This window comes from Seriola aureovittata, chromosome 16, assembly GCF_021018895.1.
Source record: "Seriola aureovittata isolate HTS-2021-v1 ecotype China chromosome 16, ASM2101889v1, whole genome shotgun sequence".
Lineage (NCBI taxonomy): Eukaryota > Metazoa > Chordata > Actinopteri > Carangiformes > Carangidae > Seriola > Seriola aureovittata.
In genome coordinates, this window is record NC_079379.1 from 23,553,750 (window position 1) to 23,566,676 (window position 12,927).

At 44.7% G+C, this 12,927-nt stretch overlaps 1 protein-coding gene across 9 annotated transcripts in view; it reads right to left on the reverse strand.

Moving 5' to 3' along the window:
• The window catches only part of ptprua (protein tyrosine phosphatase receptor type Ua), a 196,872-nt gene that overhangs the window by 110,870 nt on the left and 73,075 nt on the right, over positions 1-12,927 (reverse strand). Inside the window, exon 1 of one of the 9 annotated variants that reach the window (XM_056398887.1) lies at positions 3,349-3,364. The exons of the other annotated variants lie outside the window; for them this stretch is intronic. The gene's annotated coding sequence lies outside the window, so the exon portion shown is untranslated. Of the gene's footprint in view, positions 1-3,348; positions 3,365-12,927 lie in introns of those variants that run through there. 9 annotated transcript variants of the gene reach the window in all.

Consider the following 12,927-nt stretch of genomic DNA (forward strand, 5'->3'; position numbering starts at 1 on the left):
CAGACAACCTGGAGACCGCTGACAACAACAGAGTCATTACTGTGTTTCTACACTGACGCTTCCAAGATGCACCGATTAGCATCACATACTGAGTGAAATGTGCCAACGATGTGGCTGCCATTGTCTGTGCAAATGCTGCATCACGTGCACCGCAACAGTCATACCTGAGCTGCTGCTGCTGCTCCGTCTGTGCTGCAGGATTACGCTCATACACGCCCATTCATTCCCTCAACCCCGAACCCTTATCTCAAAGACACGCTTCGGTTAAATATTAGCACACAACCCGGTTCAACTAGACCTACACCTCTGCAGCCAATTTCATTTGAGACTTTGCAACAAAAACCAATAGGATTATACGTTTATGTTCATGTGGCAAAATCCACCAGCAGCCATATTGTGACTTAAACACAGGAAGCTGCTGTCAAAGTTGGTTCCTTTGAAGCAAGACCTCGTTTCCTGACCTTAACCAAGTTTGTATTATTGTAACCATGACGATGAAGCTCCTCCCACCTTAACAAAGTAGTCATTTTAACCCCTCAAACCATGATCCTTCCACTAAACTGAACCGAACCTTAACCATAGTATTGTCTCATCATTTAATCATTGGTAAAACAGTGATTTGTAAAGGTTGTGGAAGCCGCAAACAAATGTTTGATCAAATCAGAAAACACTTGTACGTGTGGATGTAAAAGGCCGTTAAAACAAAACATTTTTCATTTAATTTGGACTTTTTTATTTTTGGACGACATCTGAGAAACATGGATTCCAGCAGGATTGAAACCAACTGGATTAAAAGATGCGAGCCTCTTACAGCGTTCCAATAAGGTTGCATTTGCCAGAAATAATTTTTCAACACTCGTCTCTGAGTCCTTCAAAAGAATAACTCTTCAGACATCCCTGTAGCTATTGTTCGTGGTGAATGTTCTGGCGCCAAACATTTTTCCTTTTTCACACCTCTCATATGTCAACAGTTGTGGTAGTGAGAAAAATGTCATCACGACCAAGAGTAGACCATAATATGTAAAGCTGTGAGAATGCACTTGACAGATACCAACGACCTTTAAAGAGTTATTATTATGGAAAACCCAATTTCTGCTGTCCTGGGGTTGATCGGCTATCCAAGATTGTACTTTTATAAATATATATATATATATATATACACGTATATTCATATAAACAATAAAATTTCCTTTAAGTAGCTTCAGTTGATGTCTGAAAACATTTATTCACAGGATTTTCTGATGCACTTTAAACCAGCGAATCAGAACTGTGCACATCACACTGTGAGAAAACCCTTAATATCATCAGAACGTATTTCTAAATCTGGTTAGTATACCACGACTTACATACGCTCTCACTTTTAGTTAAGCAGCCATTGTTAATGTTAATGGAGGGTGGGTGAGGGTAGCACTTCGCTGATGCCTCCCATTTCTATTAAATAAAATAAGAGAAATTAGCCCCATCACCATTCTTCAAGCAATATTGAAGGAGAACGAGGCGGATGAATCTGATTGGCTGCTTGTGACCAGCAACCATGAAAAAAGTTTAGTTGTGGGCAACTTCTTTCATTCACAAGCTTCACTTCACACCAGAGGAAGTGCTTAGTAATAGAAGCTGGACTTCAGAGTCCCCCAAAAATAAATCTTATCCTGAGCCTAACCTTGAGCCAAACACTGGTCCTAGGTCAGAGGCCAGCTGACAGAGACATGAGTGGATGGAAGAGGAAGCGGGACGTGGGGGAATCTTCTCAGTGGCAGAAATCAATAGTGCATTAGCAGCCGCCCGGTGACAACGTGTGGGCTGGCTGACTATCCTCCGTTACACCACTACCCGCTCTCCGCCCTTCTGCAGCATCTTGATATATACCAACCGCCCTCAGCCTCGTCATCTAACTCCTGTGATCTACTGTTTGTTTCATCTCGGCGTCCCGGGGGGCCTTTTTGGAGAGCTGGTACTCTCTGTGCTCTTCGTGCCAATGTTCCTCGCTCTCTCCTCTGCCCTATTTCTTCTAGGTTTCTCTGGTCAGTTAGTAAACAGAGCATATCGTTTTCTCAGGCCCCGTTCCCTCCCTCTGCTCTCTGTTGTTGTTGTCGAGGATCAGCGCTCGCGCAGGGACACGCTGGTCTAACAGGTACAGCAGCAGGGAGATCTCTGCCCTGAGCCAAGTCCTCCACTGTAAGGAACGATGTGTAGAGACCTTCAGAAAAAAACTGTTTTTCAGCAAACATGATGCTTGAAAAGACTCCGGTCTTCTTTCTCACTGTGCTCTCATAATATCAGCCCCACTACATGTAATTCAAACTCGAGGGAAGGAACGTGTATGATGGAGACGAGGCTAAAGCAGGTCAAAGTCGCCATTACAACCACTTACCGAACACACTGAGATGACTCATTCTCTCCTATGCGTTTATCCAGGGGGACCAAGAAGTGGCGAGGTAAATGTGAGGCGTGGCCAGACTCCCATAATGCATAAAGTGCGGACTTTAAAAGGAATTCAATAAAAAAACGTATTGAGTGTCTATTATGGCATAATGAAACTTTCCAGTGAATCGTTTTGAGTGAGAAAAACATGCTGTCAGAGCGCCGTCACCTGAAGCTCAATATCAGCAGAACCGACCAGCCTGAGTCGGACTGACCGGGACTCACGAGACTGAAGCTCTCGTCGTCTTGACCTTTGACCTTTCACTACCAAATTCTACTCAGTTCGTCTTCGGGGTACAAGTGAATGTTTGCACAAAATTTGAAGAAATTCCCTCAAAGTGTTACTGAGAAATCACGGACGGACAACCTGAAAAGGGCTGAGAGGGATAAAAAACATTCGTTTTTTAAACGGTTAAAAGATTTAAAGGAATGTGAACCTTTACAATATTAAGAAGAAAAAGCAACCTTAATTATATGCAAAAAAAATCATATTGCTATTATTTTGGCAGGAATGGTCCTTTTTGCATTTTATTTTCACAAAAAAATGTATAAAAATGATGATTTTTGCTGGTGTTTGTACCAAACAAGCAGCTTCCTTTACGTGTGGAGCATGACTCGTAGGTGTAACACCACAACGCTTCATTTATGGTCAGAAAACTGCAGCTTCTGAAATTTGGATGTTGCACTTGGCCGTATTGCTATTTCGTTAACATTTCGATCACTTGTTCAGCCCTAGCTAAAAGTGAAAATGGGGAAAAAGCCATTATCTGGGTCTGAGTGTATTTATTTTCTGCTGTTTGCCACGACAGGCCGCAGAGCTGCTGTCTTGATGACGACTTATGGATGTGACCGAGGCTGTGGTCCTTCAGGGTGAGGAAAACAAACATCCTTCAGAGAGAATGCATCACCCTCAGACAGACGTATTACCGCTTCCTTGATGACTCCCACTGGGTGTGTCGCTGCGCTGAAAACGGAGACTGCTCGAGCGGCTACAGTGTAACCGGCTCCTTCGCAGTCGTGACCCTGAAGTCCGTCAGACATCGAGTCGTGCGAAGAGGTGGAAGAAAGTGGAGCATTACAATATCCTGTAAGGCGCATCACACGATGCAACATGAGAACATGTACTAGAGTAACCTGAGGGGAGAGCAGGAAGACGCCGGTCGTCGGAGGGGCCGTCCTGAGTCCCCGGCTTCTGTTCTGCTTGGCAATGACAAACAAAGCTTTCAATTCCCCAAACCCATCTCCTCTTGAGATAAGCCGGCTTCTTGGCTGTATTTGGCCTTCACTGATAGGAACCGTGAGAAGTGGGTGGGAAGTTTGAGGCCCATAGCCTCAAATCTGATTTTCATCAGTTGGTGCAGTGCAGAGCTGCAGCATCTGTGTGGAAGAGGAAGAGGAGGTGGAGGAGGAGGAGGAAGAAGAAGAAGAAGAAGAAGAAGAAGAGGAGGAGGAGGAGGGGAGCGGGGGGGGGGTGGTATTGGATCTGGCAGGCTGGATCAAGGCCCACTGCAGGTCCCACTCCCATCTACCCCCCCTCCACCCACCGCCACACACAGGGCGGCAGCGATAAGGCCCTATCTTTTACAGTCCTACTGTGTGCCAGTGGCGGATATGGAAAGGTAGAGTGCATCTGGAGGAGAGGAGCTACCATCTGCTCCAGATCACCTTCAAGCTGCAGAGACCAGCACTTCTTTTCCCTCCACCTGTCCCTTCCTTAGACCGGCTATGAAGGCCTGACCCCGGGAACATATTCAGCCGGGGTTAACGAAATCTGAAGCAGCAGCAGCAGCAGCAGCAGCATGTGAGTTTGACAGTAACAGTTTTTGCCTGATTTGAATAAAGCTGCTGACAAATACAAAATCTGCAAATTGTGAAATGTAAAGTGTTTCTGCGAGATTTTCATTCACTGAAACATAATTGAAAAACTAACATTATGTAATAAAAAAAAGAAAAATGAATAAACAGACAAAATAAATCAGGTCAACTAAGAAATGTCTGCGTGTGGGTGTGTGTGTGTGTCACAGTCACATTATGAGACCTTGTCTTCCTCACAGGGAAATAGAGCAAGTCCCCACAATGTAAACCATGTTTTAAAGCTCCTCCAGTGTGAAGGTCTGTGTCCATGTGTAGTGTGATTATAGATCAGCTCTAGCTTCTATATTAATACTGTGAAAGTATCAAAGCCTCAGTCCACAGAGAAATGCACACAGCCTGTATTCAGAAACTGAGCCTTAAAACCAGCCGTCAGGACTTCTGGAACTTTGTGATGTCACAACGAAGCAGTCACCAAGCCCCGCCCACCTGGACCCACCATCCAAACCTTTACAGGATTTGGTTTCTCTGAGTGTTTTTACCTGAAATCTGCTTTATTTTTATCCAATCACTCACAAAACACTCAAGAAGAAGAGAGGCTCAGAACCTCCTCTCTTCTGATTGGCTCGCCGACCTGTTGTCACTACTAAACTACACTGAGATGGTTTTTGGTTCTTAAACCCCACAAATATATCTTCTTATGGATCAACACTTCAGATAAAACACAGAAGAAGAGGAAGATTTGGGACCTTTAATGTTCAGGTGAAGTAGTAGTTATGGTTAAAGTAAAGAGTAAGTTTCCAGAAAATAATGGACACGACTGTGCATGTGTGTGTATGTGATCCTGTCTCTTTATGTTTCACATAGGACAGAGTCAGTTAATGGTGAAGATTTATATATCTTATTACATTTATTCATATAATTATCCACCCACAGAATGTGTCTGTACCTTAAGAGCAGAAACCTTCTTTTGTTGAAACTTGTAATTAGTGACACAATAGGTATAAATTAAACAGTTATAATAAATCTATCATATCAACAGGTGGAAGATCTTTACTGGATGATTCATTTTATATGAACCCACATGAACCCCAGTACACTTTCAAATTAACTTTACAGAGTCTTAATTCCACATAATCAAAAGCAGTAAGGATTTAATATGACTTGATATTTTCATGGATTTAAAATGTGAAAACCAGCCCTCAGTCTGTTGCTTGTCGTTGTTGGGGGCTTCAGTCTGGCAGTAGGGGGCACACTAATGCTGGCCTGCAACAGTCACTGAGGTTCTTCAAATAACAATGAACCTGTATGTGTCCCTAATCTCAGGCCAAAACACACGGCAGCCTGTCGGATAAAGAAAAGCAGGGTGTTTTAAATTTTAAATGTGTCAGTGAAAGGCAGACCGTTAACTGACAGGGGCCTTTCAAAATCCGCTCGGGGACTAAAGCGACGGAGTAACGGCTTAACGTACCACACACTGCCACACACTGCGCTGTGACCGTTGTAAGTTATTCAAAATCACCCACGCTTGAATCCAATTGGCTGCGAGGAGACACAAAGCCGGCCAATAGCCTGGGTGCGGGATTCAAATGGGCCAAACAAAAAGCAGGCATTACTTTTGAGTTCATTTGCTTTCACACACACACACACACACACACACACATAGTGTTGCTCATTCGAAAGTCATTGCTCTGCCAGACACAATTGAGAGGCGGTTGTAATCCCCGGGATCTTAATTCATATCCTGCGTGGCTGCAGTTTTAATGGTACAGCTTCCAGCAAATAAAGCCTTGGAAATTGAAATCAATAGTAATAAATCAGCATAATAAGCATCTCAGCTGAAGTTGGAGGGGGAAACGCACGCTGTTCTCAAATCTATCATTTGACATTTATGAGCAGAACTCTTAATCCTTGCATCTGCTAACGTTGGGAGCGGAGCCATCCGACGGACTACAAATCACAGCATGAGAGCAGACGAATGTCCATAAAGAGACTACAGAAGCTGACCCTGCACCGGCAGCGGCCTCAGGTCTGTAATCACACGCAAACCGAGATGAAAACATCCTAATGAAAGCCCACAGGGAAAATATCCACGCAGGGTTACAGCAGTTACTTTCTTTCTTTCTTTCTTTTTTCTTTTTGTCTGCTGCAAAAGAAGAAAACACCAAAGTGTGTGTGCGGAACAAGGTCGTGCACTCTCCTGTAACATTTTCTCTCCACAGCGAAAGCCTGACTGCAGACAGAAAGGACCTTTCAACAATAATGCATGATCAACCGCAAAAACAAATAAATAAATAAAAGCAGGGGAGGAATCCCGAGGCGGCCCTCTCATCAGTTTTATTACAGAGAGCCGGGGCTTGATTTAGGGCGACAGAGGTAGAACAACAAATAAAAGAGAGAGACACGAGTTTTCGGCCATGCAGGCGGGGTAATTCCTCGTCTCTTCGCCTTTACTGGCTCTCTGTGCAGTGCACTACAGATGAACTTAACGCCAACAGCCCCCTAGCGTGGTCCCAGAATGCCTGGAGAACAATAGCAGTGGTAGTGGCTGTTATAGTTGTGACAAAGCAGCAAGTGGCTAGATGAGAAGGGAAGACGGGGGGGTTTGCATGTGTGTCTGTTTGTGTGTGTGTGTGTGTGTGTGTGTGTGTGTGTGTGGGGAGGGATTCAAACAGGGAGTCTGGCTTTGTCCGCCTGCTGTTGCCCTCCTATCGGGGGGAGTGACAGGGAGGGTGGCAGGGAGACAAAGGGTCCCAACAGACTGAAAACGAGGTAGCCAACGACACACTAAATCCTCTGCACACATTCGATGACCCACCCACACACACACACACACACACACACACAAGCATTTTTACACAATCTCATGACAGTGCCTAAACAGAACGCAAAGGAAAAAAGGAGGGGAGCAAAACTGGAACTGGGTCAAAAATCCAATTAATCCATGACAGGAGCGAGAGGGTTTGAAACCCTCAGAGAGACAATGCAGGAAAACCACAAGAGATGGGAAACAATACACTACTGCCCCTTGACCTGTGTTTATGTATGTGTGTGTGTGAGAGAGACAGAGTTAGAGTGTGTGTGTGTGTGTGTGTGTGTGTGTGTTATGTGGTGAGTGCATTCATTTTGGATCAAGGTCAGGCTGTGTTTGTTATGCAGAACTGAGTGCTACAGTCGTACTGTAACTAATGTTCTTGGACTGCCGGCATTTCTCCACACACACCCTTTTGAAGTTCACTAAAAGGATTATCAACTTTCCCAAATTGTACATAAAAAGCGGCAGCGACTTTCTTTGTTTTATTTTACTGACTGATTGAGGAGTGAGGGGCAAATTTATTTCTTTTCCGACTTCATCCACAGTTTTCTGACGTTCTTCCATGATTTGGGGAAGTTTGGGGAGTTGAGGGAAACTGAGTGAAACTAGGGAAAGGTGCAAGTCTGCCCCACCCCCCCTCCCTCCTGAGGATCTGGAGATGTTAATGTGGGGCAAATGGGCTGCGGCAGTGGGGTGACAGCAGGGATGTCAGCGGGGCTGCGGAGCAGTCACTACGGGTGATAGGTGTCAGCTGGGAAGATAAATAATGTAATGCCTGTGGGAAGTAATAGCAGCCGTATGATTCGAGCCAGTGACACTCCTGGGGAACGCTCCACTCTAATGGAAGACAAATTCACAGCCGTCAGCTGCTCCTTCCAGTGTCAGCAGCCCAGCAGACGTGGACACGAATGCGGCGAAAGAAAAAAGGAAGGAAGGAAGAAGAAGAAGAGGAAAAAAAACCCAACCATATCAAGATTTAATAGACTGTTCTATTAAATCGGTTTAGCCTTTAACGGGTGAATCTACACTGATTCAGAGGAAAGACAACTTCTGCTCCACAGCTCTCTATGTACTGAAACATAGCATGCTGGATGTCTGGTCACTGGACACTCAGTGATATCCCAGCATGTGTTGCCCGTCAGTTGTTAAAGTCAGAAATGGCCAAATTGCAGCTTTTTAAGGATTCAGTAAGGATTCAGCCTTAAAACCTATGACCAGTCCAGTTCGAACCATCATGGCTTTAGTGGTATTATTTTGTCAGCTGTCATGAAGAAACTTGCCACCTGCCACTCCCTAATGGAAGTCTGTCTATCAATCAACTCTCGGTCTTGCACCTCTCACCGAGTGATGCACAAACACTCGCTGTCTAAACCAAGAGGAGAAACTTTAGATTCAGCAATTCTGAGGGAGAATTTTGTGAATATTGTGATCAGTTAGAAGACGACTGTAAGACCTTCAAGGATAAAACTCTAGCTAGCTATGTGGCTGTAACTAACGTAGCTCGGCTTCGGTTCAGAGCAGTAGATGAGTTGTGCTCAATATAGCTTATGCTAAAATGTTAGCACGGAGCACTGAACAAAACTCGTATCCTAAAATGTTAGCATGTGGGATATGACGCTAACAAGCTACTGGGTATACGTGAATGATTTTGTTGTCAACACGACTCACGTTGCTTTAAAGCCCTGAATGGACGGACAGAGAGACAGAGAAAGATTTAAGATTTCAAATCACATGACTTTTGCTAGTTTACACTGCTGACCCCTCTTTAGTTTGAAAACACCTGTCTCGCCTCCTGATTGGATCTTGGGACAACCAGCGGTGAAAGATGAAACATGGGTGACGAATTACAAGCGTTGCTGACCTTGTTGTCTTTGCGAGCAGCTGTTGTGCAGATAAATTCTGCATTTTAATGCTACAACTGCCTTTGCTGTTTTCTTTTGTAGTAACTTCTGCAACTTACCAAGTAGACGACGGAAAGAGTATTAGTGTGGATGCAGCCAAAGACTGAACAGAGGAACAAGCAAGAGGTGAGTGAAATACAGGGGAGGGAAGGAAGTCAATCGAGAAACGATGGCAAAGTGGCTGGACAAGAGAAAAGGGGAGGAAAAAGAGAGAGAAAGAAATGAGCAGATGGGTGAACGAGGGGGGGGGCGGGTAGATTAATCTGAAGAGCGGCAAGGCGGTCAGGGTGAGAGAAAATGAAAGAGAAAGAACAACGTCTCGGAGGGTGAACCCTCCGATGGCACTCATTTCTGGGGTCGTCTCAGCCTTAATCAAGGCTCTGAGGCACCCACGGGCGAGGCGCAGCCCCAGGAATGTGCTCCTGTAGTCTGCAGAAGGGTGATCAATCAGAGCTGGTGGCTGCCACGCAGATGCTCTGCTGTACCGTAAGTAACACGCACACACGCACACGCACACACACACACACACACACACACACACAATGAAAGCGACAGTGATGAATTAGGAAACGCTCAGACAGTTTAGGAGTCGCTGACTCTCCTCATCTGCATAATAAACTGTCGCATGATCTCATCTCACTTTGTTCCCCCTTTCTCTCTTCTCTGACTTCAGTTTTCTCTTCTATCAACCTTTGTCTGGCTTCACCCTGATGCACTTTAGCCGTTTGCAAACACTGGAGTTTCATAGATGAGCTTGAATTTGAGTTTGTCCTCTAGTTTCTGCAGCTTTTTTCCTGCAAAACCTTAGAAAATCCAACTTTATTTGGGTAAACATGGCAAAATGCATGTAAAGCGCCTCAATTTGAGGTGACGGGACACTGTTTTCTACACTGTTTGCTAAATAGAGTTGTGTATTTTTACCTAAAAGCAGTCCCCAAAGTACAGCATTAACTCGAGCATGAAAAAAAAAGAAATTTAGGATGCGCCTTCAGTGTTTTTTTCTGGGAACTCTTGCTGTAGTATCTCCCTCTGTCCCTCTGCAAAGCAGAAAAGAGCTGTTGTTCCTGTTACTGAAGAACCAGGGCACCTTGAAAATAATGAGATCCTATTGGTGAGAAGACACTTTCTCATAACATCCCACTCGAGTTTTTGTTGACACCCAACAAGGTCTAAAAACAAGCACGACGAACAGCAGAGCGAGTGGGAGGAGGGAAAATAAGATTTAATACGCACACACACTTAGGCGGCAACTGTGAAACACATGCACAGCGCAGATACTGAAGCCAACGCTGTTACATAAAGTTTAGTGGTGAGATAACTTGTTACTTGAACGGTAACTTAGCCTGAGAGTTTGTACATGTTTAATAGTCTTTTTTAATAATTCAGGCTGATAATAGGCTGACATGGTGCATGTTCCTGAATACATTTGCATTTAATCAAAATATGATTAAAGTAACTTGTTGTGGTGGAGGGTGAAGAGGGGCACGCAACTCATTTTTGCCCCAAGGTACCCTGGGGCATCCGGCGCTGACCCTGGCCTCTATTAAACAACTATTCAGTTGCCTGTCATGGGCGACACATCCTCTCTCCAGCGTGTGTGCACTGTTTTAATTTCCCACTCACGGGTGAATGTTCAAGCAGTTCTCCCTCACAGTTTATATGATAATGTAGATAATCAAGCTGCATCAGAGCGGCGAACAGCTTTGTCTCGACGCCGTGTCTCTATTCCATACATCGATCTGACACAGACAAGCAGCATCTTGTTTTATTTTTCCCTCATAAAGAAAGCTATCCCTCCACTTGCTACCTACATGCATTATTTTCTCTTTATTTATGGAGGAGGGCAGTAAATAAGCTCGGAGCATTACAGACTCTATTAATCACAACCGTGTTCTGCGCTCTGAACAACCACGAAGTTCAAAATGCTGAGACAAAAAAAAAAAAAACCTGCTGCCACGGCTGAGCTGAGGAGGAAAACAAAAGCAAAGGCTGATTCCAGTCTCCCAGAGACCGAAGATTTTCAGACTAGAGGGTGGATCAATTCAGAAATTGACTTTTGGGATTAACACGGCAAAAAGGGAACCTACTTGAAATTTCATTTACAGTTTCACAAAGTTTCACTGAGGGTGATTTTAGCCCTTAGAACAACCTTCGTATCAACTATGCTAATGTTGCGCAATCCCCATCTACACGGGATTAGAGCCGACGACCAGTCAAGCAGTCCTAAAACGATACCTGGGTTTTTGTTTTTTGGAAACCTCGCTCTTCAGAAGTTTTCCTTTAAGAAAAGAAGCCGCTTCGCATGTGCACAAACCAACGTATAACCCCTCCAATACCCTGGAAGAGAAACCGAAAGTGTCCCGTTTTGTTCAGTTTATCACATCGAGACAAAGACGGAGACGGTCAGACGCAGCCGGACGGAGCCGGACGGAGCCGGACGGAGCAGCCTTTTGCCTTCAGACCTGTTGGAATAACATTTCATACAAACCACCTTCTCTCAGGTTCTGCTTCTGAAGGGAAAAATACAACCGTTACTCAACTGAGGTCGCTGGTGGCCGTTATGTTCTCGTGCTGCTGAACGTGTTGAAATGTGACCACATTCATTTCATTTCACTCAGTTTCAACATGATGTATCCCCCCAAAAAAAGATGAAGCTCTGAAATGTGTCATATCTACTGCATGAGAGATGGATCATCCCAAAACCTTTTTAAGACTTTTTCAGTAAGATAAAACGAACCGGCGGCCTGTAATCCTGAACGCCGCACGCATACACATCTACTGATTACTGCTACAAACAGTGTCTGTATCAGACTCTCCTTTTCTTTTTTTACATTTAAAACATTTTCCGTCTTGTCACAGTAGAGGCATGAACCCCCCCCGACAGGTGCAAGAAACAAAAGCTGTGCTCTCACAGCTGTGGCGATGCATCTGCAGGTGGTGGCCATCACACATTATGCATTGAGGTCCCCCCTCCCCCACCACCACCCACTCCCCCACCCCCGACTCCCCACAGCCTTTGAAACGTCTCGACTGGCCTCTGCTCCAGGTGCAGTGTCGTACCTCACCGTACATAGTTTTATGATCTTTCTGGGCCCTTGTCGCTGATTAGAAGTGCGGTAGAACAAAAGAAAATGAGGACCTGCGCAAATTTAATACCAATTCATTACCACTCCTTTAGAGATACGACTAATGCAGCATTCAAAGACCACTCGAAGGCAAAAAGTGACTCAAAAAAACTAATTTGGTGTGCAGTACCGAGAGAAACTTTCCTGACTTTTAATTACTTTATCGCTCTCATTTTCTCTATCTTTATAATATTTTAGTGTGAAGCAGAGAAAGGGAAGGGAGATGGAGCAGGACCTAGACAGCAAAAGAAGAAGAAGAAGAAGAAGAGGAAGAAGAAGAAGAAGATAGGGTGGAGGCGATGTATTGTTGAGATGTGCTCTTTTTTTGGCCAGGCTCGCTCGGGTGCTTTGGGACGGCGGTTCCCGGGACGAGGGCGGTTACGGCCCATGAAAAACAGGATTACACAACTCTCTCTCATCCAATTAATTTTTCCGCCTGTTTGGGGAAATAAACTCTCCTTATCTCCCCACGCCATCGCCGAGGAAGTCTTCACCCTTCCATGATGGATGGGGAGTTTCCGATCCAACTCTGGAGAATACTGAGGAGCGAACTGAACCCCCCCCCCCCCCAACTCCAGCGTGGGCTCATCAGAGAGGATTGTTCCACATCCAATTAAAAACTGTGCAGAGTAAATTGCCCAGCTCAGATTCATCTAAGCTATTGTTAATAAATGCAAACACACGCTTTACTGGTTTTTGTGAGGAATTTTAGAGATTTTTCTTTGACCATCTCTGCGACGTAGTGAAGCTCCGCTGTTTTTTTTCCTCTCTGAGATTTTGGAGTTTTCTCTTTGAGCACTTTGTTCTCGTCGTGGAGCAGTGTGTGCAGAAAAAGCAAAAGAGTATGCTTATC